Raw genomic sequence first — 27,997 nt, 5'->3', positions numbered from 1 at the left:
GGTGGCGCAGTGGTTGAGAATCTGCCTGCCAATGCAGGGGACACGGGTTCGAGCCCTGGTCTGGGAAGATCCCACATGCCGCGGAGCAACTAGGCCCGTGAACCACAACTACTGAGCCTGCGCGTCTGGAGCCTGTGCTCTGCAACAGGAGAGGCCACGATAATGAGAGGCCCGCGCACCGCGATGAAGAGAGGCCCCCACTTGCCGCAACTAGAGAAAGCCCTCGCACAGAAACGAAGACCCCACACAGCCATAAATAATAAATAATTAAATAAATAAAATTTAAAAAAAAAATCAGTTTACTGAACTCCAAAATTAGAATTTGGCTGGATGATCTCTAAAGCTCACTAAATTGTGAAAGACCTGGGGTTGTGAAAGGTGGGAGTGAGAGAAATCTGTGGGCACGTAGAGCAGGGGCTGGAGAGAGCTGTCCAGAACAGAAAAAGCGGCCCTTTCCTCCAGGGAGAGGCTGGCAACCTAAGACACACATCTAAGAGACAGAGCCACATCCAGAAAACTCCAGAGGAACCTGCTGAAGTCGCACCTTCAGTCAGTGGTGGAGTCAGGATTCAAATCCAAGTTGTCCGACTCTGGATCTCAACCAGTCTTAACCTGACTCTTGAGGTCATAAATCGGAAATGCCTTCAAGACCACATAGGCTCTCAAGGCAGAGGTGACAGAGGTGATTATCAGCCTGGTGAGAGATCCCCTACCAAGAGTTCATCCATCTTTACCTATTGAGGTCTTTCAAACCTTCCCCATTATTCTAATAATTGAAAGAAAATGTCCTTTTTGCCAGGAGTCTCTAAATTATTCCCTCAGTCCTCATCTCTACTTTATACGCCAACAGCCAAGGCTGTTGTGTGACTGTGGTTTCAGGAGCCCCACCGGTAACGTCCCCGGCATCCTCTGCACCCCATCACTCCCAAGAAGTCCAAGAGTGGTCTGTGAAAACAACTGGGTGGGTTAAGATTATTTCTCTTTATAAAATAGAAGAGTAGAGAATGTTAAGGAATATAGTAGAACAGAAACTATCAGAGTGTATATCATATGTAAGGTAAGTAAGCTGCAATTTAGTTCCACTTTACATATAAATAAACTCTGCTCCATGACATAGAATGTACTTCAAATTGTGGGCTAAGTCTCAGACAGACTTACCTTTTACTCAGAGGTAAAAGGGAATTGCAGGTGCTTAAAAGAACAGAAGACTAGCATTAATAATACCTTCATGTTTGTGCTCAGGAAAACATCTAGAAAAAGCAGCATTAAAGTCAGGGGTTAAGAAGAACCTAGAACCACATCAAGTTGAAATAAAGAATGATTTTATTTTGTGTGGAACTACATACAAAACATGTAGAAGTCCTAGCTGCATACAGGCATATCATTTTTTATTATGCTTTGCAAATATAGCGGGTTTTTTTTTTACAAATTGAACATTTGTGGCAACCCTGCATTGTCAGATGATGGTTTGCACTTTTTAGCAATAAATAAAGTATTTTCTAATTAAGGTATGTACATTGTTTTTTAGACATAATGTGCCACACTTAGCACATTAAGTGTCAAGTCTATTGCACACTTAATAGACTACAGTATAGTGTAAATGTAACTTTTATATGCACTAGGGAACCAAACAAATGCGTGTGACACTCTTTACTGTGATTCTCGCTTTATTGCAGTGGTCTGGAACTGAACCCGCCCTATCTCCGAGGTCGGCTCTTAGACCCATAGCTTAAACAAACAGAGTCTGTAGAAGTAAAATATTCATGAGTAAATCAAGTTTCGTCTTTGAAACTTCCTTTGCTTTTAACCCATGCTGTCCCTGGCATATGAAATTGCTCATAATGATAAGATCATATGTGACACTCATTTAAAGAACGATTTCTGTAGAAACAGCAGGAGTAAACACATCCTGTACTATACCGTCCATGCTCTCAGTCATCAGTGTCTGGAGTAAACCTGACTTCTGGTCCAAACAGGCTGCACATGTGGCAGCAACCTCAGGGGTAGGGATGGGATTTAGAAAGAAATTATTCACCTATGAGTTATTGGTGGGTCATTTCTATCAAAGAGAGACACAGCACAATAGATAAGCAATGCTGGCCAGTTAGAAGGAAGCCACTCTGGTTTACTTACAAGGCATTCTTTCTTTAGATTTCTTTTTAAATAGTCATCATTTTTTAAATGAAGTATAATTGATTTACAATGTTGTATTAGTTTCAGGTGTACAGCAAAGTGATTCAGATATATATATATCTGAACGAACTTTTGGGCAAACCCAATATATACATACATATATACATATATTCTTTTCTCTTATAGGTTATTACAAAATACTGAGTATAGTTCCCTGTGCTATACTGTAGTCCTCGTTGGTTATCTGTTTTACATATAGTAGTGTGTATAAGTGAATCCCAACTTCCTAATTTATCCCTCCCCCCCTTCCCCTTTGGTAAACATAGGTTTGTTATCTTAGTACCTCATCTCTTTGGTGGCTCCATTCGTTTATACTGGCTTACTCTGCTGGGCCTGGGTAAACCATATGCCTGTAGAGAAAAAAAGAGAGACAGAAAGAAAAGAAGAGAGTTCATCCTCTTGTAGCTGTCATGAATGTAAAAATCCTGGCAGCAAAGTGGGACTTGCGGTAATAATTGTGACACAATGGATTTTGACAAGACAGACTGTTGATATGTTCATTTGCATACAGATGGGCAGAATCCTTTCTCCAAGTTACCCGCTGGGGCCCCCCGACGTGAAGGCCCAAAACATTCCTACAGAGCAAAGATTTGCTCACTCCAGTGAGGTGTCCAAAAACTCTACACAAGGAAAGTCGCGTTTTGTTTTTGAGAGAAGGATTTTATAAAAGAGAGAAGATAAGAAGATAAACATAGACAAGATTGTATGTAACTGTCTGTTTCCTGTAGGAAGCCTGGGCAATATCTTGAGCCCATCTACAAGTGACCTTCAAGGCAGGAGATTGGAAGGCTGTCCAGAAATATGTAGTCAACCATTCAAGAACTCCTTCTAACCATTAAGGACTGATTTACTCATCAAATTCCAGAGACGGCCAAGTCTTTGCTGCAGATATCTAGACATATGAGTGGGAGGAACACGGAAGTTCATGACTCACTTCGACCTATAGTTACCTTCTTTTCAAAGATGGAAGTTTAATTTTCAGTCTTGTTTTTGCCAAATTGGTATTTTAGTTTTTCTAGAAACAGAGACTCTAGTTAAATACAATGGAATAAGTTAAGGCATCTTAGAGTGGTGGTAACTAGCACATCTGAATCCCACAACTAGAATTGCAAATTTGAGACTTGCCTATTGGCTTCTGGATTGTGTTATAAACTCATCAGGGCGAACTTGAGTGGAAAGACTTAAGTGTATCACCGGAAGAAAACTGACCAGGACAATAAACTTCATAACCATTTACTTGGCAAGAACATGATGATGGCTAAGTGTGTGGTACCCTTTGTAAAGAGGTAAATAATAACATAAATAAAGATCTGTGCTCTTCCCTAGATGTTGACATGTGCCCCTCCAGTATTAGATAAATATTAGTCACTAGTAATAAAAATAGTGTCCACTCTTGGTCTGTAAGATTTTAGAACCTGAAAGCTCACTTTTGGTAACACAGCAGCTACATTGATAACATCAGACTTTTCTTTGACACTGAGCATTATAAGAGCAGAGTGACCAAGCTCGTCGCTCACTCCAGACTTTCTTATGGCTGGGAGTGCTTCAGCCGCTGGGCAACCCACCAGGATTCTAGGCTTCTGCCTTTGTAACTCCTGCCCTGCTCTTCCTGGGTCTAGACTGAGCCCTCCAAGTCCTCCTGCAAAAACTATTTTCATCACAACATGCAGCCATTACCTGTTTATTAAAAACAGTATTGTGTTTATAGGAGTCTTTATTTCTGACTGAAGCATTTTCTAGAACATCTGGTTGGTTACACTTTACATAAATTAACAGACTGTCATCTCCTCTTGACAGTTACCTGTTTACTTTCACCTCATTTTAAATGCCATTTTTCAGAAATAACACAAGATATATGAAACACAACATGTAATTAAGCAAAGCAATACAAATAAACATAAATAATCATAATGAGAACGAGAAGGAAAAAATCCAATGGAGCACGAAGTTAGGAATTTGACTATTGTCTGGCTTTGGGAAGTAAACCCAATGATTGCAACCATGTTCTGGGAAACTCTATTAACCAATTTGCTACTAATACATACAGTGTTTTATTTAAAATAGATTAAAATTCTTCCATTTTAACTATATTCTTTAAGTGGAACCAAGTTCCCAATTTTTAGTATGGGAAAATCCACGTCAAAATAAATGTGATATTAGGGAAAAACATGTTCGGATATGAGACAAGGATCTGATATGGAAGATGTTACGGTGGATAGGCTCTGGGGAGGCCTTAAAAGGAGCCTGGGCCCCCATATGTTTAGCCATTTTCAGTTACTTACTCTGGTTTGTATTTGATGGGGGGGCACATCATTTTCATAGAGAAAAACTTGTATGAACACTTCCAGCTTCTCAGTTCGGTGTCTTATCTCTCTAATGAAATTGTTGTCATCTCCATTTTTATCTTAGCTAACTTTATAGAGAAGTTTGTTTTTTATAAGTTGGTACATCATTTACATGCATGAGCAAAAACTTATTAAGCCACGATTTTAGAAAAAGCCTTTTTAGAAAATTTCCCTTTTGTTTATTGTTTTCATTTTTTCTGTACTACCTATCTATCTATCTCTCTATCTCTCTCTCTCTCTCTATCTCTCTATCTATCCATCTACCTATAATCTCCACTACCTTTCAGTGTGATCTCTGGGCCATTGGAGAGGAAAAAATAATAATCCCATTGCGTCTTCTATAATTAGCAATGGTTATAAATTTCCTGTTACTATTCATACCAAAACCACATTTCAGTGATTTAATTCTATCAGTGTTGAATATACATTACTCGCAACAGAATCTACCATTTTTCTCCTAATATGCATAATACCATCCCATTTCCCCCTCACCATATTGTCATTCTTCTGCTAGCCGTGTCAATCACAAATTCTTTCCTCTACTCATATTCCATCGGCCAATATTTCTGAGATGTGCAGGAGGAGGAGAAACAGGATCTATTTCTGCCCGTCTTTGGAGAAATGGGGCTGCAAAGGCATGCTAAGATTTTATTTCAGAAGCGAAAGTCAAGTGCTAGGCAAAAACACACCCAAACTTAAAATTATTTAACTCAATGGGAAATTGCAAAATTTACACTCTGTATTTTCTGGTCTATTTTCAGTTTCCAGATGAACTTTTTTCCCCCAATAACACTCTTAATAGACTTGCCAGATTTGATACATAAAAGTTGTTAAATGAGAAAAGGAAAAACAAAACCAACTCAAATAGATGAGACTATTCCTACACCGTCAGAATCTATGTAAGACTTTCAAGGAGAATGACAACTTTATGGCCTTTAAAATACCAGGAAGCCTTTGGCAAACTAAGTTGGCTTGAGGAAGCATGTAAATTAAATACTTAATGTGTGTGAAAGAGAAAGCTAGGCATTTTCAACTGCACAAAGATTAAACATTTTTCTGTGGCAAAGAATGACGAACAGAAATCAAAGGAATCAGAAGGTTGGAAAATATTTTAACACATGTAACAAAAGATTGCCCTCCCCCATATATAAAAATCTCCTAAAATTGATTTAAACATTACAGATAATCTGGGAAAGTTGTTCGTATGAGCAAGCACTTCATGAGAGCCAATAAACCTAGAAAGACGCTAACTTGTGCGTAGAGTCAGGGAGGTGGGAATTAAAGTGATAATGCAATCAGAGCGGCAAAAAAATTAAGGAAAATGATAACTTCTGATGCTGTTGGAAGGCAAGGAAGAGGGTACTCTCAAAGCTTCCTCGTGGAGTACGAAGTGCTACAGATTTTTTTTCCAAAAGGAGTTTGGAAACATTTCTTAAAATTAAAAATATAAATCTCTTGAATTCAGCAATTCATTTTAGGAATCTCTCCTAGAGAAAAACAAAAACAGAAAACAAAATCAGTACCCGTCCGTAAGGATATATTCTCAAGGCGGTTGAGTACAACATTGCTTATGCTGTTTTCAAAGAATGAATCACAATAGGAGTGGCTAAATATATTGTGTTATACTTTATCAAGGGGAACAGTCAGATATATTGCTTTAGAGTCAGACCTACTACGGAGTGTTGTGCAAATATTACAGAATGAGCCACCGCTATGCCAATTAATGTATTTTTAAGTGGGAATGGCAAGTTGCAGGCTGTTACGCATGATACTATCCCACTTTTTGGAAGATGATTGCATGTTTGCAGTAAGAGAACTGAAGGAGGGGATGTGGCGGATATTGGTGCTGGCATGGGGGGAACGGGCTTTGGAGAGAGAAATGGAGCAGGGCAGGAAGACTCTGATCTGCTCTTGAATTATTCCATTGGTCTGCTAGTTCTACAGGTCATAGGTAACTTCTGTAATTCAGAAAATCAAGAATTAAAATAAACGAAATGTGTCCATAAGAAAGAATATGGCGAGACATTCAGGAAAAGCAAGGAGCTTAATTTAATAATCATCTCACCTTTGTTAGGAGAGAAAGGTGACACCATAAAGAACAAAGAACAGCATTCCTGGGTTTGGCCCCAAGCTGGTGTCAGCAATACCCACCTGGCAACACCTGGGGAGGGCGGTGGTGTCTATGGTAACAGGTAACAACTGCAGCCCCACCTGGAGCTGGGCAGTCCAAGAGCCTGGTGATGAATTTCTTAGGGTGCGCAGAGGATCAAGGCTCAGGGTACCCTGGGCCCCAACTCCAGGAGGACTTTGAGCAGGTGGGCCTTCTCTGCTAAACGTGAGTCGGGGAGCAGTGTGCACTGCCCTGTGACTGCCCTGGGGTCTCGTGTTTGCCCTGAACCCGGGTGCCTGGAAACACGACGGCAGTAATTTAATATCTGTGGGACCCCCTCCTTCCCCGGGTTGGATATTCTTCTGCAGTGCTTGATTTGTCTGCTTCAAACTCAGTAACAGTAAAGAAAACACATCAGGTATAAAGGTAAAAGGCCAAGAGTAGAAAGACAGTGAGAGATGGTGTGCGGTCCAGGATTTGGAGCCAAGCCATGTTCGGGCCACATTTCTTTGAGCTTAAATCCCCTAAAGCAGTAGCTGTGTCCTTTTGTCTTTTGTTCAGCATTCAGGGCTTTACAAATCCCTCATGAACTGCAGCGGCGGCGATGTCCCCGCACCCAGCTGTGTACACCATGCTCTTACCTGCTCCTGCAGGGAGGGTCCAGGGCACAGGGACGCAGGGCCAGAAGCAGAGGGAGCCACCTAGCCTGGGTTCTCTGTCGGGAGTCCTGCTGGGCACTGGCTTTAACAGAGAACAAATCCTCATCCTCTCCTTCGTTATTTTAGTCCTTTCAAACGTGTCCAGCTCTCTTCCATCAACTGTAGCTCAGACCTTAACTAGTGCCCATTTCCTTGGGCACCATCCTACCCCATGCATCATGCTGAGCCTGGGCTTCACGGCTCCCGCTGGAAGTTCTGCATCACCTATCCCCACTTCTGGTTTTAGCCAGCCAGATTCATTTTCTCTCTTTTTGGGCCTTGCATATAGCCTGAGTGTTTGGCTGTGTTTGGCGAGTGTTGGCGGCTCCAAGATTCCATTATGACTTCTCCACTCATACGTGGTTCCTTCAGAGATCAGCCCTGCGCAGATGCGTGTTCCTTACGCTCAGAATCTGGATGCAGGACGTTCGTCGCTGGACACTAGCGGCCACATTTCCACGAAATGAGATTTGGGCGTACCTGGATCCCTCTGTGCCAATGCGACTGTGACAGAGCAGAGGCTGGCAGGAGGGTTTGCTGGACCAAAGCGGGCACCCCCATGCTGACCACTTGGCCAGCATAGATCGGGGGTCCCCACCTTAGTCCAGCCCGCAGGGAAGTGAGCAAGTCAGCCAGGTCCCCGATGATTTGGTCTAAATGATATATTCATTTGACTGATGTGTTTTTTACAGCGCTGATTAAACTAGAGCTTTTCCCTTAAATTGATTGGTGGTTCTGAGATTGTGCAGACCAGACCACAATCAAATCCTGCGGGGCTGTCCGCGCGCTCCTGCTGGCCGCTCAGCGGGTGGGCGCTGTCCTCAACTCACGCCACTGCGGTTTGGCCCTTGAACAGTGGATGTGACAGAAAACAGAGAGAAGAGTAGTGGAAATGGCAGAAAGACAAAGGCAAGATTCAAGCATCCAAGGGAAGAGAAAACAAGAGAAATAGGTATGGGACCTTAGGACAGTTGAAGGATTGTGGTCAAATCTTCAGATGGAGAATCTGAAGGTGAGGCCAGAAGGAGCAGAAATTATATTCTTGGACAATTTGTCCATTCCAAAAATATGTTTGAGCATCTATACTGTGCCAGTTCTATAGTGTGAAATTTGGGTTCTGATTATCTTGAACAGAAGGGGCTTATGCACTAAAATTAATTTTTTTGCATAAAGTTTAGAGCAAAGCTTCGCTGACATAGAAAAGTAATGCACGGTTCTTTCTGTCCTCCCTTTTTCCTTTTAAACAAACAGCTTGCAGGACTAACTCTAGTCACCATTAGTCTGAGGCTGCGGTGGGATGGGTCACAAAAGTTTCATAATTTGAATTAGAGTTTGGATCTCATGTCCCCCTTTCTTCATACTTAGAATCCCCATCTGCCCTCAGAATCAGTCAGTCAGAGCTAAATATGAGTCACTTTGCCACCTCTAACAGGCACCACCTTATTTTACAGATGGGAAACAATGTTTCAGAAAAATTCAGTGACTTTCTCAGTCGCACATGTGTAAGGAGACAAGCTAAAATTTGAACTCAAGTCTGCTTCGCCTCCCGACTGTGTTTGCGCATATGTATACATACATACGTCTACAGGAAAGTAGGCACCAGCTAGGCATTACCACCTCTCCAAACACAGCACAGAATATTAAGAAAATCTAAATCTGGGAATTCCCTGGTGGTTCAGTGGTTAGAACTCTGCGCTTCCACTGCAGGGGGCACGAGTTCGATCCCTGGTCGGGGAATTAAGATCCCGCATGCCACAGGGCTTGGCCAAAAAAAGAAAAAGAAAAGAAAAAATCTAAATTTGTTTATAGAAATAAGGTTATAAAGGATCGTTAAGTAAGCTAAAACAATATTCTTAGTGATGAACTTTAAGATTATTATAATTTAATTCTATTTAATCCCAGAAGACTAGTATTTTGTCAATGGGAAGAGAAATGTATTCATTCAGCAAAGATTTATTGAACATTCCATCAAGACACTGTGGGAATTAGAAAATGAATTTACTAACCAAATACAAACAAAATTTTCAACCAAATCTGCCATAAGTTGGAGACTGCTTACTTGCCCACCTGCATATGAACATATTGAAATATTTGTTGTACTTGGGTGCAGAGCTAGAGGGTCTGCATTCAAAACCCAGTCCCACCCTTGACTTTACACTTGACCTTGGGCAAATTATTTCAGTTCTGTGTGTCTCTGTTTCTTCAGCTGTAAAATGAGGTAGGTGATAGGAGTATCCACCTCATGGGATCGTTATGAAGACTAATTGAATTGATGAATGTAAGGATTTAGTTGACTGCCTGGGGCACAAGATTAAATGTATTAGTAGCGTTATTTTATCTGATGCTCTTCATGCATCTTTCCAGGTGATCATAAGATTGTCTCCTTTGAGATGTTAATATGGTGAGTTACCTTAATAGATTTCCTAACAGTAAAGAATACAGCATTTCCAAAATAAACTCAATTTGAGAATAATATATTATCTTTTTTAATGCATGCCACATTAAGTTTACTTAAATTTTGCTAAGAATATTTGCAAGTGGAGTGGGATCGGCTTGGCATTTTCCTTTCCTTTTATTAAGCTTATCTAGTTTGATATTTGAGTTATATAACCCACAAATGGTGAGTGTTTGCTCATTGTTTATTCCCTGGAAGAACCTGTGTAAGACTCAGCTTTAGCATAGCATGGATGATATTTCTTAGGCAACGTATGAAGGCATTGTAAACCATTTATTTATTGCATTTCACCTTTTTGTGCTCAGCAACATGAAATAAACTGCTGGGTAGTTAGTCTACATGGGAGATGTGAGTGACTGGTTGGCATTAAGGAAGCAAACAACTCACTTTCAATAGAGAAACCGTGCACATCAGTTAAAGCTTGATAAATAAACTCCTTGTGCTCTTTCTATAAGAGTATACATGCCTTCTCACCTGCCCAGTCCCCATGGGCAGGGAGTGTAAGTATATTGTCTGTGATCTCCAAGTAGTAAATTCCTTTCGTTCCTTCTGTGTATCCCACAGTTTAACCCAGACACAGGCATTTACTTTGTCTTTCTTCCCTTTCACCACACATCCAAGTCCTCCACCATTTAGATTCTTCATAACATTTTTCTCCAATCTCTGTCTTACGATCAGAAAGAAAAGTTAGTTTACTCTATCCTGCATTGTTTTTACCATAGTATGCCAGACCTTCATAATGTGACATTTTGAATCAAGAATAAAAATAATCAGTCCTCTACATGATGTAGATAAAAATATCTAGGTGACTGAACCAGTTTTTCTCTTTTCACACGCATGTTTTGACCACATACAGTTCTAGACTAGGTTGTCATTTGTCTCCATTGATCAGCATCTGATCTGGTTACTGGTTAGCCAGGAGGTAAACTCCCCACAGAAAATTCTCCACAAACTCCTACATCTAATGACTACTCAACAGTTATTTCTAGTTCAATATTTTATCCCTCTCCAAATATCTACATGATGGTCTAATAGGCATCTAAACCAAATCCACACTCCAAAACGTCTTCTCCCCCTGTAGTCTTCTAAATAAATGGCAAGACATTCACTCTGTTGCTCAAGACCCAATCCTGGGACTCAGACCTGACGCTTCTCCTGCGTGTCCACAGCCGATCTGTCGGCCAGTCCCGTGGGTGCTGTTTTCTACCACAAACATACTCATTCCCCATGCAGCCTCCACCACCTCCATCCTGCCTCTCACTCCCGTCCCCGCTGTGGGCTGTTCTCTGTACAGAAGCCACAGTGGTCCTTTCAAAGCTGAACCTGCTTCCTGCCACTCCTGCATCTGCACTGTAAAGACTCCAAAATATTTAAAAGTTAGGTGAGATGGCCAGGATCTCTGGCTCACGTTGTTCCTGCCATACGGACTGTCCTGCAATTCCTGGGACACAGTTTGTTCCCACTTCGGGATAGACAGACGTGCTAACACACGTGGTCCCTCCCTTCGTGAGAACTTGCACAAATTATCCGGCCATGTGGAGATAACAGTTCCATAGAGTTTTTGTAAATGTTCATTTAATCAATGTTGATAAAGTACCTAGCATAGCAACTAACACAGTGTAAGAAATTTTTAAAAATTAGTTCTTTAATGCTCAGATAATTAAATTTTTTATTGTTATAGAAGAAAATAATTTTATGACATAAAATTATTGCTGTGCCCCGTCTTAGCAACATGCCATGCTTTTTATTTTTATAAATGCTAAGTTGCTTTCTCTCTCTTGTTTACCAGATTTTGCCTTCAATTTTGAGGTCAATAATTCTGTTTTTAGTTCCTATCTTTATCAGTTTCCCATCGATTTTTTCATCACATATTATTTCAGCTTTTAGACCCATTTTAATTTATAGATTTTTTTATACATGAATATACATTTTTTCAATATTTTTTGGATTTATTTTGATAGCCATAGTTGATAACAGGTATTCATAATTAATTTTATACATTCTACTTTCTCTTACAAGTAATGTAAGATTAAATGATTATCTTCCATCTGTAATTATGAGGTCGAATAATTCTCTTTTTTTCCTACATTGTCATTCTTTTTATCTTATTGTTCATGTTCCCCATTTTCTCAAGTTTGCAGTCCTCGTCACTGATTTCGGTGTTGGCAAAGTAAAGTCTGTTTTTATTGCCTCCACTGAGTCTTTTAATTCTCCTATCAATTTTCTGGTTACTTGATTTCTTTTTAAAATTTCCATTTATATCCTATTGCTTCTCTGCCTTTCCGTTTTTCTTTTTTTTCTATTAAGTTCCATTCTTCTTTAACATTGCCATATATACATGCTCCTTTTTGAGGATACCAAATCATGTGTCTCCTAAATTTTCACCTTTTCTTATAGAACACCAGTTTCAGTAATATATATTCTTTCTCTTCTTCCTTTGTTGCTTCTGGGAAGTTTTCCATTTCATAGGTCCACACATTTGTTTTTCTGTTTAAATTTTCTTGAACTTGGTAGGTGCACTTGGGCATTTTCCAGCAGACGATTTAGTACATGTCTAAAAGTACATGTTTAGTACATGTCTAGAAGAAAGTACATGTCTCCTTCACTTTCCACATCATGAATATTGGCAAATTCCCTCTTTCAGGTTATAACACGTAGTCCCTTTCTTAATTTACAATGTCTGGTGAGTATGGGATTGCTAAATGGCAGGAGAATATTCTCTTATTCTGATTGTGTTGGGTTCTCTGACCACATGAGAAAATCATGTGCAGTTCTGTTTTGATAAAGTGCAGAAGGTCCTGATTAGGACTCAGGACTCTGTGATGACAGAGTCAGGGAGCAACACAGGTCCTCCTGATGGTAATTCTGACCTCTGCTTGCATTATAGTCCTTCCCTGACACGAAGAGGCAAATCTAGTGAAGAGACCTCATCCACCCTTCCTACTGGCTTCTCATCTCATCTGCTGGAGGTTCCAGTGTCTACAAGTGTGTGAGAGAGGAGCACGCTGGGGGGTTCAGATCTCCTAAGAGAGTGTGAGGGATGGGGGGGTCCTATTCTGAATTCTCCAAGGTGACCTTTAACTTTTCAGACAATTAGTTCTATACCAAGTTCCGTTGTCTTCATTTTCTATAAATCAAGATTTTCCCTTTTAGCTCCAAATTCTAGACTTTCATTCTTTGATATTCATTTAGTCTGAGTATGGTGATGTATATTACTTTACCTCAAAACCCCAAGTCAAGATTAAATAGTCATTTAAGACATGATATATGTAAGAAAATACAGATGCTTATTTTAAGTATCTAAAACTCTAGGATGAATGACCGAGGCAACCAAAGTTACAACCAACTAAAGTGCCCACCCGGAAAATACCATTAGTGTAGTGGGGTCTCCTTTCAAATGCTGTGGGAGCAGACACACTGCTCTGCCATCACACCAGAACCACCTAGAGATCTCCAGCAATGATGAGGATGATGAAATCTAAGGGAGGTACCCATCTTTCGCTGTAGTGCTCATGTTTCGTTTCCTGGCTTGTTAAGGTTGCTACTATAATACAGTTTGACTGATATTATCAATTTAGAAATTAAGTTGGTCAATTTATTTTATGGGCTTGCTATTTGGAGGAGTCTGATATGTACAGAAACGACCAAAATTCAGGTGTCATAAAATTGACAATGGAGACTGGAAAAGGAAAGAGAAGGGGTGACATTTACACGGAGATGACTAGTTTCTAAGTACCTACGTAGAGTCTGAAGCCAGTCCAGCAAGAACGTGCCTGGTGAAATCTGGTCATCCTTCACTAAAGGCATTTTAGGTGTGGGTCCAAAATGGTGTAAAGTACTTACAATCCAGCATTTTGTCTGAAATGGATATCCCGTAGCTATGAGTAAGGGGTGCTTGATTCAGGGCAGAGATGGATGGGTAGTTTGCAGTAAGTTATACTGGAAACATCTAGGACTGACTCAAAGCACCTCTTGATAGATTTAGTCACCTCCACACGACCCCGTATCTGTCTGAGGAATGCTGCCTTGGTAGAGTTGTAGGTGGACTCTTGCCGTGAATGGTATTTTTTAACAGTGAGTGTTAGTGTTGGGATTTTCTCTTCCTTTTGTGTCATCCCATCTCTAATGACCCTGAGCCCTGGCTACAGGTTAGGAATGATTTGGGTCAGTGTTGACCAAGGTGCTCTTCTGTGAAACAGGACTGCAGAAGGTGCAGGGGAGCTGCCAAAGAAGGGCTATGTTGTATTTCTTCTTCTTGGAGATTCTACACACAGGTGAAAACAGAGGGCCATGAGTTGTTCTAGAACCTAGACACCCGTTTAACTTCACTGTTTCCCATCACCCTGAAGCTCAGACACTTCTTCTTCCCCGCCCCCATCCCCAATCCCACAGCTACATTCCAGCATCTTACGAAGATTGCTCCTGGCAACAACTGTTTGTAAACCTTGTTTGAGATCATCTCAACCACGTCTCTGATTGGCTGACAAGGCGGAAGTAACTGCAGCAGCCTACAGACTTCTTGTGACAGATGGGCCATGGCTAGTTCACTTTTTTCTGTTTTGTTTAGAATTTATGTTGACAAAAAGAAAAAAAAAAGGAAAGAAAAGATTTCCTGGAAACAGGGAGGTGTTTGTTGTGTTTCACAAGATGCCTGAAAGGCACAAGATTCCCTTCAACTTCATCGTGAGATGATCACACTGCCTGAGGGAAACCAACAGCCAGTCTGGCATCTTGCAATGCAAATCAAACCCTGGGACTGATGAAGAAAAGACGCAAATTTGATATTCTACTAGTTTCGAAAAGGCCCAAAGTAATATTTACAAATGAGATTTTGGATGGTGCCAGGAGAAACAATTTAAAAAGTAAAAATAAAACAGAAAACCATACATTTTTCTACAAGCAAATAGAAATGCAATCCTCACCATATGACTGTTTTACACAGTTGTCTTTTTTGTTGAATGTGTCCAATTGCTCATTTGTGAGGGAAACACATATGGACCCATTAGATCCTGATTTGGGCTTTCTAGGTTAAACTGGGATGGGAAAATCATTTCTAGGTTCAGTGGTTTAATTTTTGGTGACAAGGTTAAGTTTATTCAATGCATAAAGGAGAAGGAGGGAGAAGGATGGGGGGCAAGGCATTAGGTTAGCAAAGTGCCTCATGCAATGCTCAATCATTTGTAGTTATCATTTGCAGCTACCATTTTGTAAATATTAATTGCTATCTACTCTTTATTCTATTGTGTTCATTATCTGGGTATTTTCTCATTGTTTTATCTGAATTTTTTTTAAGAACGCAATGTGTTTTTTTATAGCTTAGGAAATGTTTTATTGGGAATTTTTGATACGGACCTTTCTAAAGTTTAGGATAAAACTATGAAAGTGCTTCTTCTTCACTTCCTTTGCTATTTTTAATTTACAGATGGCACAATGGCTTCCTCTTGAGTTTCCTATCACTTCTGTATTGCAACAATTATTTATTATTTGTAAAACTAAATCTTTACAAAAAAGCTTCCCTCATTATTCCCTCAGTCTTTTTTTTTTTCCCTCCAGGGTAATAAACAGTGTAGTAAGTAAAATATTTTTCTTTTTTAGTAGAGTGAGATTTTCCATCAGATCTCTGGATAGCTGGAATGGCCTTTCACTCCGACAGCATCCTTTCTGCTAAATTTGTGCTGTTGCTTCTTCACTATTTGCCCATCTTCTTCTGGGGGAGGGGTCGACATTTGCTTCCTACCCCGTATTATAGAGCTCCATCTCATCCTGTATTCATACTTCTCCACAGCCAGTCTCTTTTTAATTTGTGTGTTCAAGAACATTTTCTTTTAAAAAATTTGTAAGCTTTTTATTTTGAATTAATTATATAATCACAAGCAATTCTGAGAAATAATGCTGTGAGATCCTGTATACTCATCACCAGGAGTAACATTTTGCAAAACTACAGCACAGTATCACAACCAAGAAGCTGACATTCATACAATCCACTGGCCTAATTCAGATTTCACCTGTTTTACACGTACTCATTTGAGTGTGTGTCCACATTTGGTTCTGTGTAACTGTGCTCTATGCGCAGGTTTGTGACACCAACACCAGAGCGAACACAGAGCAGTTCCATGACAAGCACCCCTATGTCGCCCTTTCACAGCCCCAGGCACGCCCATCCCCATCCCTAAACGTCACAACCACTGATCTCCACTCTACAATGCTCTCATTTCAGATGTTATGTAGGGATCACAGGGTCTTGATCTCAACACCTGTTTCCTTGAACTGACCTTCACATTAACCCTGTTTTCAGTTTCTTGCAATCTTCGCTCCTGACAATGTGAGCTCCAGCTGGTACAACCACCTGCAGTAAAAGTCCCATTTTGCACCTGGAACACAAAGGTCTCATCTTCAGCTGTTTGGATCTCTGACCACAACTGTTTGGTTTCACCCCTCAGCTTGCTGAGGACAAACTCTCGCACCCTTAAGACTCCCTTTGAACACTTTGGACCACTTTGCTACAACAGGACAACGGACTGCTTTTGAGTTTAGAGTGGGAAGGGTCATGTGATGAGGACAGAGAAGCAGCCACGACCATACCAGGAGCTGCCTGGGGTCACAAATAACTCCAAAAGCGCCCCTTGCACAGCCGGCATCTCGCTAACTTCCAGAAGGGGGCGCTATCATATTTCCTGGTCTAATTCTTACAGGTACCATCTTGGGTAGTACTATGTAGCAAGTATCGTGCTGAATATGTTTATACAATTCACTCAATCTGTGTTCACAGCGTCTCTACCATCAGGTACATCAGGTCTACAAACCTGAGAGTAAGGAACTTTCCTCTAATCACGCAGTGGGTAGAGAAGGACTAGAATTTGCCATTAGGATCAAAGGTCCTTCTCAGAATAGCACTGCATTCTTAGGAATGCATTCTTAGGAATGCAATCAATCTCCCTGAAGCTAAAGTTCATGAGTCACTACAATGACATATTATACACTCTTCTCCCTTCTGAGATCGTTTCTTTTTAGTAATCTTCCTCTAATTAGGAATCCTTTAGAATAAATTTCCATGCGATCTATAAGATAATATATACCCTCTTGTAAAAATTTGTTTCATTTATACTTACACTTTTACACATTCTTCTTTATCATCATTGTTATTTTTTTCCTTAGAATCTCTTCCATTATTTTTCTTCATTCTACAAAATACCAATATATCATTTCTAACACAGTATCCAATTTCCTACCCCACACCTCACATTGAGGTTAGAGACCTTCTGATCAAATTCTTATTCTTTTCTTTAAGTCTTTGTGAGATGCATGTTGCCCACTGTCTACCAGCCCATCATTCAGATGTCATAAGCAGTGATCCAGAAAACTACATGCTCTTGCTTTTATTTTTAATCTAGTTACACATATTCTACATCCTTTTTCCTCTTTCAAAGTCAATAAAAATAAGTTCCAGGATTTTTTTAAGGTCTCTCATTTATTCTCACATGAATCAGCAGAAATGAGTAACAGTCATATGTTTGATGAATCTTAGCAGTCCTTCCACCATCCCTGGGAAGACAGAACCTCTCATTACCCACGTTAAGGCGATGTATGATTGCCTTCAGACCTCTCATAGAAAACCACGATGTGCCCCGTCCCTGGAGTGAACTCACAGATACCTGAGGCTTTTTGTTCCCTGGAGATGTGTCAGATGTCAGGTCTTTCGACGAAACATCTTTGTTCTGTGTGGCAAAAACTTAATAAACTATTTTTATTGAATCCTGACTTCTATTTACTAACCTTTTGGCAGGACACTTGTATCCTCACCATATTTTAAACGTTTTGATCAGTTTTTTTGTTTTGGACAATTTTCTCCATCCTAATTAGGAACTCTTTATTAGCTCTAACAAACAGAGAGAGAGAGAGAGAGAGAGAGAGAGAAAGGGAATTTCTCAAGTCTTTTCTTCTGCTACCTGGGAGTCCAGCTTGATAGGACATCCAATTGCTGTGATGACTTCAAGCAAGAGGAGTGCTCAACGTTCCAGTCTATGGAAACAGTTTTCAATCTCCTTACATGGGATCTGAAGTTGAATTGGAGTTTTTCTGCTTTACAAGAACTTCACCTCTAATATATGTGCTCACCTTTGAGCTACTAGTGACTCCAGGCTTCTGGGGAATCTCTGTTTGAGTTTCTGGATTGTTCAATCTCTTCTTAAGATACAATTTTACTATATTTACTCCATATTAAACCTTGGCCAAAAAAAATCACTTCATGTGATGTGTGCAATCCAGTGCCCCACTTCAGCTCCGCACACACAGCAGCACAAATAAACCACCCTCCTGTTTCCCATTATCTCATTGCCCTGTTTCATCCCAGGTCCCTCCCAGGGTCATATAAGTCTGGGATATGGTTCCTTAATTAGTAACATTATATGATTTCTGTGAACAAGTATCTAATTTCTTAATCACTAGACAGGGGGAAGGGGGAAGAAAAAGCTATAGAAGCTTTGGGAAAATATCTGTTCTAACACCTATCAACTAGAAGTATGAATGTTATTTTTTCAAAAATAATAAAAGAAGAGAGAAAAAAGCTCCAATAAACTATTGAGGTGTGCAAAACACGACATCCAAGATTCTGAACCACAGTGTAACTTAAAAGTTGTACTTCTAGTTGATCTGAATTTTATTTCTTCCTCTGGATAATACCGAGTCAGAAACTCCCTGGAAGTCTAACATAAAATAATTAGATGGGCAACATATCATGTATCCAGTCTTGTAAGAAGAAAATAGAAAGATTTTTTAGCTTTTTTTTTTTTTTTTCGGTCTGATTTTTAAACCCTTGGGTGTGTCAAGAAGTGGAATTTAAGTAAGTACTAGAAACTTCTGAACACTGCTGTTCTTCACCTTGTCAATTACTTTAGGGTGGTGTGGGATGGTAGGAAAGTGTCTGTTTGATTTTTGTCCTTTCTCTTTCTCCGTGATTTTCTGAGTTTCCCAGTTATTCAACTAAGAACAAATTGCTGTTCATACAGATGCAGTGCCATGATTTCTGATTTGCTGGCTGTCATTCCCGTTAATACCAACTAGGCTGTCAGACTGTCACTCCTGCTTGCTGTTTCGATTTGTTCTATACAAGGAACTGGGTTCGTGAAGAAGATGGGGGAGAAATAAAAAACCTGCTTTTCTCTTGGAAGTACACAGGGGTTATGCAAAGGCGGCAGGGAAAAAAAGCACTTACACCACTCTTATCCGCAAAAATTAATTGCCAAGCACATAACTTGGAGATTTTTTGAAAGCAGAACAAACACTCCTCTTGGAGCTTGAAATCTGGTGGAGTTCAGATCAGCTCTCGGGGATATTTCCATGCACATTCTCAAGTTGCTTCATCTGACAGAGCCCAAAGCACAGTTCTCCAAATGAAGAATAAGGCTCCGTTTCTCTGAGCACACTGCCTTGTGTGGCCATCTTCCAGCACCTGGCAGGCAGCTCGGAGTCGCACGTGCCTCTCGCCCCAGAGAAGACCTGGTCCTCTCAGAGCAAGCAGTGGAGGGTCTAGTGGGGTCTAATTGCAGTGCCATGTTCATTCCAGTTTCGGGCAGAATTTCAGTCTGTGCCTTTAAAGAACTACATCCTCTGTTGAGAGCCTGGCACAATAATTGTCATCCAACACTCCTCCCACCCAATGCCAGTGTTTCTCCAGTTCTGATCTCATTTCCCTGCTCAGCCAACGTTCCCCCTTGGTACCCAGTTCCCACACAGAGGGTAAGTGGCCCTGCTCATAGACAGATGGGTTTGTGAACATCCCAGACTCCTGGTGTTGATTGAAGTTGACCAGGAAGCCGGACTCTGGACCCTGCCCTCTGGATCTCAGAGCTTCCTCCTCTGAGGAAGGAGAGGCTCCCTCCCCCGCGGGCCTCCCTCCAGGCAGTGCCCCCCACACCTCCTGTCTGAATGGACCGCTGCTCTCTTGCTCTTTGCTCCTGCCCATCCCCAGGTGTCTTATATAGTTCCTGCCCTCCTTTGAGAAACAAATCTTAGATATTTTCTTTGTGTCTTTGTCTCAGCTCTGGGGGAAGAAAAGAAGAACTTCACCCACAGAAAGACTTTCACCAACACCCTTTAAAGACTCACACACCCCATGCTTGAAACTTCTTGGTGAGAGACCCCTACTCAGAGGGACCCTTCCATGGGGGAGGGCCTTTCCTCCTGGGAACATGAGACCTGCTAAGGGTGGACCATATGAAGACTTCTATCATGTGTTCTTTTAAGCCTCTCGACTCCGGGCTAAACATCTTCATGTCTAAATCTCTCTATTCGTCTCACCAGCATCATAAATATTCACTTCTGTCTGACAAGATCCTTTGTAAAATGAGATTTCTAGATTGAACACAGTGTTCTAAGGTGATCAGCTCAGCCTAAGGAAGCATGCTGAATTTCCTTCCCATAATCTTTTTACTCTATCCCATTTATGCAATCTAAATTACAATTGGCTTTTCCTCTTTTTTACCAGCTATAGTGTATCAATGGATTACATATTCTTTGTTGTTCAACTAAGATACACCAAATAACTACGAGGAAAGCAAACAATTGAGTCATTCAGATGTTTGGTATCAAATATCATATATTTAAATCTTACAGATGTTTCAAACTAATTTTCCATTTGAATCAGAAATTTAGTCATGTTAGGTTCACCAATAGTTTGCAATAATTTGAAAGAGGAAAAATGGCTTCTAAAAGCAATTGAGTATGAAGTGAATTAGAAATTATGCTTATACTCTAAAAGAAAAAAAATGGTAATTGAGTGAAGCAATGCAATTTCCATATTTTCTAGAACAGAAGTCAACTTTTCTGTCATAACCTGTATGACCAATCATGTGACAAATGCCTTTGCAGGAAAATGATGCTTTCTGCAATTCAGGGGACACTTGTAGTAAACACCACCATTCTCCTAACCCCTCAAGGAAGTAAATCGGAATAAAAATGAGCAAGCTATTGCAAATGTCATTTAAGATAGTTTACAGAATTAAATGTTTGAGGAATAAAAATGCAACTTGTAGAAGAAAGCACAGAAGAATATTTTCATTACTTTGAGGTAGGGAACAAAATCTCTTAGATAGAATACAAAAATCATTAACTATTAAAAATATTGATAAATTGCACTTCACTGACGTTGTCCTGTTTAACAAAAGACACCAGTATTAGATTCAGAAGTCAAGCTTCACACCGGGGGAATGTATTTGTAATACATCAATTCAACAAAGGCGCTTCACAATAATAATATCTCAGTGAGCCTACAAGAAGGCATTCACCACCATTTGTCATCTTGAAAATGCAAATTAAAGCCACAATGAGATGCTTCTATGCTGCCAAGTGTTGGTGAGTATGTGGAACAAGTGGGGCTCTCGTATGTTTCTGATGTGGGTACATAAGGCTACAAAATCTTTGGAAAACTGTTAGGCAGTGCAAACTAAAACTAAACGTGCCTACACTCTGACCCAGGAAGTCCACTCCTGGGTACATAGCCAAGACATGCCTAAGAGTCTTCCCAACAGCTCTGTTCATAGAAATTAGAAAATAAAAACAAGCCGAAGTTCTGACAACTGAAGAATAGATAAATAAGTCATGATATATTTATACAAGGAAATACTACACAACAATTAAAAAAAGAAAAAAAACTACTGCTATCTGCAACAGCACAGGTAAATATCACAGACTCGAGTTCGGTAGATATGAAAGAGTATAAACTGTATGAGGTCATTTATATGGGGTTTAGTAACAGACAAAACCAACCTATGACGTTAGAAATCTGAATAGTGGTTCTCTCTGTGTGCTATTTTATTTATTTATTTTTGGCTGCGTTGGGTCTTCGTTGCTGCGCGCGGGCTTTCTCCAGTCGTGGCGGCGGGGGCTACTCTTCCTTGCGGCGCACGGGCTTCTCATTGTCGTGGTTTCTCTTTGTTGTGGAGCACGGGGCTCTAGGCGCACAGGCTTCACTAGTTGCGGCACACGGGCTCAGTAGCTGTGGCGCACGGGCTTAGTTTCTCCACGGCATATGGGATCTTCCTGGACCAAGGAACGAACCCGTGTCCCCTGCACTGGCAGGCGGATTCTTAACAACTGCACCACCAGGAAAGTCCCCTCTCTGTGTGCTATTGACTGAGAAAGGGCAGTAAGGGGAATTCTAGGGTGCTGGAATGTTCTATACCTTAATATCAATGGGGTTACAGAGATGTATGTATATATGAATAAAGTTCATCAAGCTGTACATTTAAATTAGCACACTTTGGTGTATTATGTCATATTCTAATAAAGAAGTAAAAAGAATGGATTACGGAGGAATACAGGTGGGTGGTGAGACTTACCCAGTTCTGCTTTCACTTTAGAATATAGAAAGCTGGAACCCTAACAACAAGAGAGATGTGGATAAACTATAAAATCATTATGTTTTGTTGAAACCATCAGAGAGGTTATGTCACAAGGAAAACAAGTAACCTTAAACCAAAGGAAAAAGAGTCATTCCCCCACCCCCTCACCGGGAGGGGCGGCAGGAGTGCGGACATGTGTGTGCTCGCCCATCACCTATGGCAGAGGCAAGGAACAGGAGATCCCAGGCACCACACAAGTGGGTAAGAAGAACTCGGTTAAAAATTTAAAGCATTTCAAACTTTTAGGTGTGAGAGAGTAGACATCCTGGAAGTGTCAGATGCTGGAAGGTTTGTGCCCATTTACAAGCTTCTTTTCTCAGATGTCCAACAGATGCTGATGAGAGGTCCTGGGTAGAGTGGGAGAGCAAAGAATGACTCGACCATGACGCAAGCCTGGAGAGGAGGATGGCCACTGCCGTGGGATGGGCATGGAGCCCTACCTGATGCTTCCTCCTTATGCAATGAGGGTCTCCTTCTGGAGGAGAGGCAGAAAGCATGCCGCCATCCACTGGCATAGGCAGACTCACTGCGGCCAGGTGGGGAATAAGAGGAAACACCTTCTACCTGGAAACTGCTAGGCCCATGACCCAATAAACTACACCAGGAAAAAGGCAGAAACTCTTTCTTAAACAAGAGCCACCAAAGGCACAAGACAGCAATCAGCTGCAAGAGAAGGAAGGTCGGACTCTGTGGGAAGCCCCAGCCCTGAGACTCAGGCACACAGAGCCTGCTAAAGACCAGGGCTGGAAAAGAAGCATGCAAGCCAGAGGGCAACAGGATGCCATCTTAAAGCACTGGTAAAAATGGAAACCATAAATCTGGAATTCCATACCTAGCCAAAATATCTATCAAAAATGAGGTCAGAATAAAGACTCTTAAAGGGAAACAAAAGCTGAGAGAATTCAACAGCAGCAGATCATCAGGGAGAAAAAATAGGATAGCAGTCCAGAACTTAGACAAGAACTCTGCACATGATTAAAAGGAAGTTTTCTAATTTTTAATCTCTCTAAATAATCACTGTTTCATGCAAAAATGCTAGCAATGCATTCTGGATTTATAGCAGATATAAAAGCAAATGTATGGCAACAGTAACACAAAAAACTGTAGGAAGAAATTAGAAAGATACTGTTATGTTTTTTATAGTTCATGTGAAACGTATACTATATATATATATATATATATATATATATACGCAACCACAAAATATGTTTGATGTTTTGTTTTATTTAGAACAGTTTCATGGTCACAGCAAAATTAAGAAGACATGTACAAATACCTGTACATAAATGTCTAGAGCAGAATGATTCATGATGACTTGAACTGGAAACAATCCAAATATCTTTTAATTGGTGAGTGGATAACCAAACTGTGGAACGTCCATACAATGAAATACTATTCAGTAGCAAATAAGAAGAAACTACTGATACACACAATACGGATGAATCTTAAATACATTCACTAAGTGGAAGAAGCCAGACCCCAAAAAGCTGCATATTATATGATGTTCTGGAGAAGATAAATTATAGAAATAGACCAGTGTTTCCCAAGGTTTGGGGCTGGGGTGAGGTGTTACTGCAAAGGGACACAAGGAAACTTTTAGGAGTCAAGGAAATGTTTTGTACATTGATTGTGGTAGTGGTTATGCGGCTACTTGCATTTTAAAAACACTAATAAAGCTGTACACTAAAGGAGAATTTTACTTTTGTGAATTATAACTCAGTACATTTGCTTTTAAAATGATTAACGTGATCTGTACTGTTTGCTATAGACAAAACTTAACCTATTTGTAGATTTTGGTAAAAGAGAAAAATAATAATGATCATTTCTGATTTAAAAAGTTGAATGCAGTGAACCAGAGGAATCACTAATTAGCTGATGTCAGGACACTTACACATATTTCATGACTAGTTCATGAAGTGTCTGTGACGGTCCCTCCCAGTCACCATTGCATCCTCATCCCTTACAGTTACAGCCTCCGTTGTCTGTTTCCAATTGGATGACAGTAGTAAAGAGAAGACACATTACCCACTTGAATACCTGTGAGAAGAGTGAATGTATAGTTTTACACGTACAAGGTTTAGGTATCTCAAACTCCTTGCAACATTCAGAAGCTACAATTTTTAAAAGATCTTTGAATTGTAACTTGGAGAAGGGTCAATGCAAAACGATGTCTACTTCTGATTCTGCATTTGACACACCCAACCTGTGGTCCATGAGAGAGGACAAGAGGCAGGAACACCACACCTCACTGTGATTTCCCTTCCCCCTTCCTGTGGGCGCCTCCCCATGAGTGAACCCAGCTGGTTGGTAGAGGACTAAGAACTTGTCGATGTCGTGCTTTAGGGTCAGGCTCAGGGGGCACAGAGCTGGACGGAGTGGAGCCTGGATCCCAAGGGACATGAAAGACACCCAGTATAGTATCCTTCCTTGAAAAGAGCATTTCACTTTGATGTGTCAAAATTTATCTCTCTTACCCCTCATGGCTTATGTTTTGGGAGTCCTAAGAAATCCTTGGTCTAAACGCTTTCTGGGATCGCTGTACATCAGTTTTTCAGAGATTTGAGGTTTAATTCTACTTTCCCTTGGATACCTTTCAGTAAGTCACAGGGCTTTGACAAGAATGCCTTTAAGGGATAAATCGATTCCGTAAATCTAATTATTCCAATTAAGAATCGGGAAAGTTGTAATTAAGTAGTTAGAGAATGCTTGTTTTTCTTTTGTGAACAAGAGAAATGTAAAACTATTTGAAGTTCTACACAAAGCCATAGGAGAAAGAATGGCCCTGATATTAGCATGATGGTTAAAAGAACCACCTTTTGAGGCCAGCCTGCTTATGTATAAATTCTAGTCTAATGGTTAGCTATGTGATCTAGGAGAAATTACTTGTCTTTTCTGTGTCTTGGTTTTTTTATTTGTTTGTTTGTTTGTTTTTCATCTGTAAGACAGGGTTAATGACAACCCTTCATGAGTTACTACACGTACACTTCTTAGAACAGTACTGACATGTATTGAGTGCCTTAAAGGTACATTCCATAAAGTAAAATATGGCATACCTTTAAACAACTAATGACTTGTAGGAACAGAAATCAATTTGAACTTGATGTTTTAAACATTCTCTTTCAAGGGGCACAGATTTCATGAACTAGGTTCACATTTTTTTCCCATCAGTCCAAACTATTTGGTTTTGAAATAAACAAAATGATACAGTCCTAACTGTGACGTTTGTTATTGTCTTTTTAATTTTTTAAAAGAATTCATGGACAGATCGGAAGAATGTAAATATTATAATAACTTAATAAAAATGTAATGGGACAGTCCGCCAGCTTTGGAGGTGAAGAAATTAAAGGCGGCTTGGACTTGCTGGGTCCTACCTCCAAATACTCACGTTGGGGGTTAGGGATACAGTGTATGAATTTTGAGGGGACACAAATATTCAGTCTATGCAGCATCTAATTTAAATTATGGTGTTAACCACCAGAATAACTGAAGATGATATTTTTTGAATGGGAATTGGAAATAGAAAATGAGATGCTTATTTTTTAATTACTTAATGTATTGTTGGCATTATTTTTTACTAGGTACATATATTACTTTCAAAATAAAAAGAAACATAATTTAAGAGAGGCACCCCAAATACTGGTTGCAAAGTAATGTCCTTATTCTGGGGTTATTTTTCTGGATTGAAAGGAAGAGAAGGCAGGAACATTGCTGAAATCACTGTCAAAAGACTTGGGAAATGAATTAAAAGAGAAAAAAATCTTCATGAATTTTCATAGGGAAATATAGTTTTAAATGTTGTTTTCTTTTGTTTTTAAAAACACATTTTCCTCTTAAAGTTTTTAATCATTAAGTCTTTATAAAGGAAAGGAAATATGAATCTTGCCATAATTGAGATATAAGAAAACTTCAAACACAGAGGGTTTTTTTTTTTATGATTCCTAAGGGGAAAATCTGAGTTATTTAGAATGAGAAACTGAATAACAATGATGTGTGCATCGCTTTAAAAATAATTTGTTGGTGGCTGTTACTGTTTAAACCAGTAACTTCTTACTGCTTTGTATGGTAAATAGCTTTTTTTGATTTCCAAATTGCAAGGACAACTTAGGGTGAAGATCAGGTGTCTGGTTGATATGAAATAAACAAGACTGTCAAAATGGCAGAAGAATGGCACACACCTGCCCCGGATACTGACACAACGCCTATTTCTGGAAGCATTTGGGCTCCAGGGAGTACTTGGAGGATCCAGAGGCTACTTAGTCAACCAGCCAGTTCTGGAGTTAGTTAATTCTGGAATTCATAATTCAATGCACATACAGCTGGTGTTTGAAGCCAGGAGATCTTTAAACTGTCTCTACTAAGAACTTTTAGTCCCAGCTCTTCTTGGGAAGACAGAAACTCATCTTTAAAAACAGAAGGAAAAGGAGGCCAAGGTTAAACAGTGTGCCGGGAAGTTAATGGAAATAAATAACAAGAGATAAAATAGCTCGCCTGAAATTTCTCAGGACTGCATGTTTATGGGGGCCCTAGACTCCTATTTGGGTCACAGTACTGAAAATGGCCCTCTACTGTGGTTCCAATGAGTTTCTCCTCTCATTCAGCAAAGTATAGAGCTAAAGAATTTTTTTAAAAACCCAACTACCATAATTACCGGCTGTTCAAGGTGAGCTATCATTTACCTTAATATTTAGAGGTAGAATCACCTTAAAATTTCCTTTATTTTTAAATCTCACTTTTAACGAACTGGAAGAGTTATCACTACCAACCATTTCTAGCAGCCTACCTAAAAATCTGTCTATTCCACAGTATTTTCTAAATCAATGTTTAGCTAATGAAGCACAACTGCCACAGGTTTTCACTTTACTATTTTAATGTGATCTCCATGGCACTGTAGGAGTCTTAAGTTTCCATACGCACATATCCCTGCACTTTCCCTGTCACAAGAAATATATATTCATTTTAGAGTTGCAGGGGCAATTATAGTAACCAGCTGATGCCTCTAGCAGCTAGTCAGAGTGATAGCCTGAAAATTCTCAGCTTCTCAGGAGACCACATTATTGCCTCCGGTGGATGCAAACCCCACGTACAGTGGTCTCCAAGGCAATGACCCCGCCAGGCTAGATGAAGTTTCTAACCAACACATCACTTTGTAAAAGCATTCTGAACATCACTTAAGAGGCTAAAGAAGGAAGTTCATAAAATAAGAAGACATCTGTTGCCTCCTATGTCTTGGAGCCTTATATTGTCAGGTTCCTGTGGATAGCTTTTGGTCCACTCAGATTTCTAGAACAGCCAGAAATCTTCCCAGTGAGCTTTTTAGAGTGTGCACATCAGAACTTCAACAGCCATATTATGAGGTAATAAATATAATACCGATGTGGGTCATTTCCTGAAATACCTACGCTTCACATGGTAAAAGACTGCAGCAGCCACAACCAAATCAAATTGAAGGGAGAAAAAAAACACACATATCGTCAAATAACAAACAAGAACTCAAGTGATTCCTTGGTAGAAGAAAAGGACCAGATTGCTGGGATTCCCTCAGGTTTTATTATGAGTGTCCATTTCCGGTTACACTTTATTGCCTCAAAACATGAATGCATCTGTCTTTGACGGTGCTTATTTTTTCCAGCCATTTCCCACTGCATTAGTGACAAAAGCCCATCCGATGGTGTCATTCGATTTCAGCTTTATCACATCGCTATACTCAGAAGGGCGGAACGCAATTTTTTAAAATAAAGTAAGACAATGATTTTTGCCACCTGAAACCTGCTTTGAAGACTCACGTGAAAATAGAAGGT

General features: G+C 40.1%; 2 long non-coding RNA genes across 2 annotated transcripts in view; both read left to right on the top strand.

Annotated features, from left to right (window-relative positions):
• The window catches only part of LOC309639751, a 303,099-nt gene that overhangs the window by 52,832 nt on the left and 222,270 nt on the right, over positions 1-27,997 (top strand). The window lies entirely within an intron of this gene.
• On the top strand, positions 299-23,853 carry LOC309639338. The gene is made up of 3 exons (XR_014251609.1): positions 299-6,853; positions 8,039-12,786; positions 19,839-23,853. It is a non-coding gene; the product is annotated as an uncharacterized lncRNA (long non-coding RNA).

The sequence above is a fragment of the Balaenoptera physalus genome (genome assembly GCF_965194825.1).
Source record: "Balaenoptera physalus genome assembly, chromosome: 12".
NCBI lineage: Eukaryota > Metazoa > Chordata > Mammalia > Artiodactyla > Balaenopteridae > Balaenoptera > Balaenoptera physalus.
Note: the sequence above shows the minus strand (reverse complement) of the source record. Positions and strands in the feature narration are given on the sequence as shown.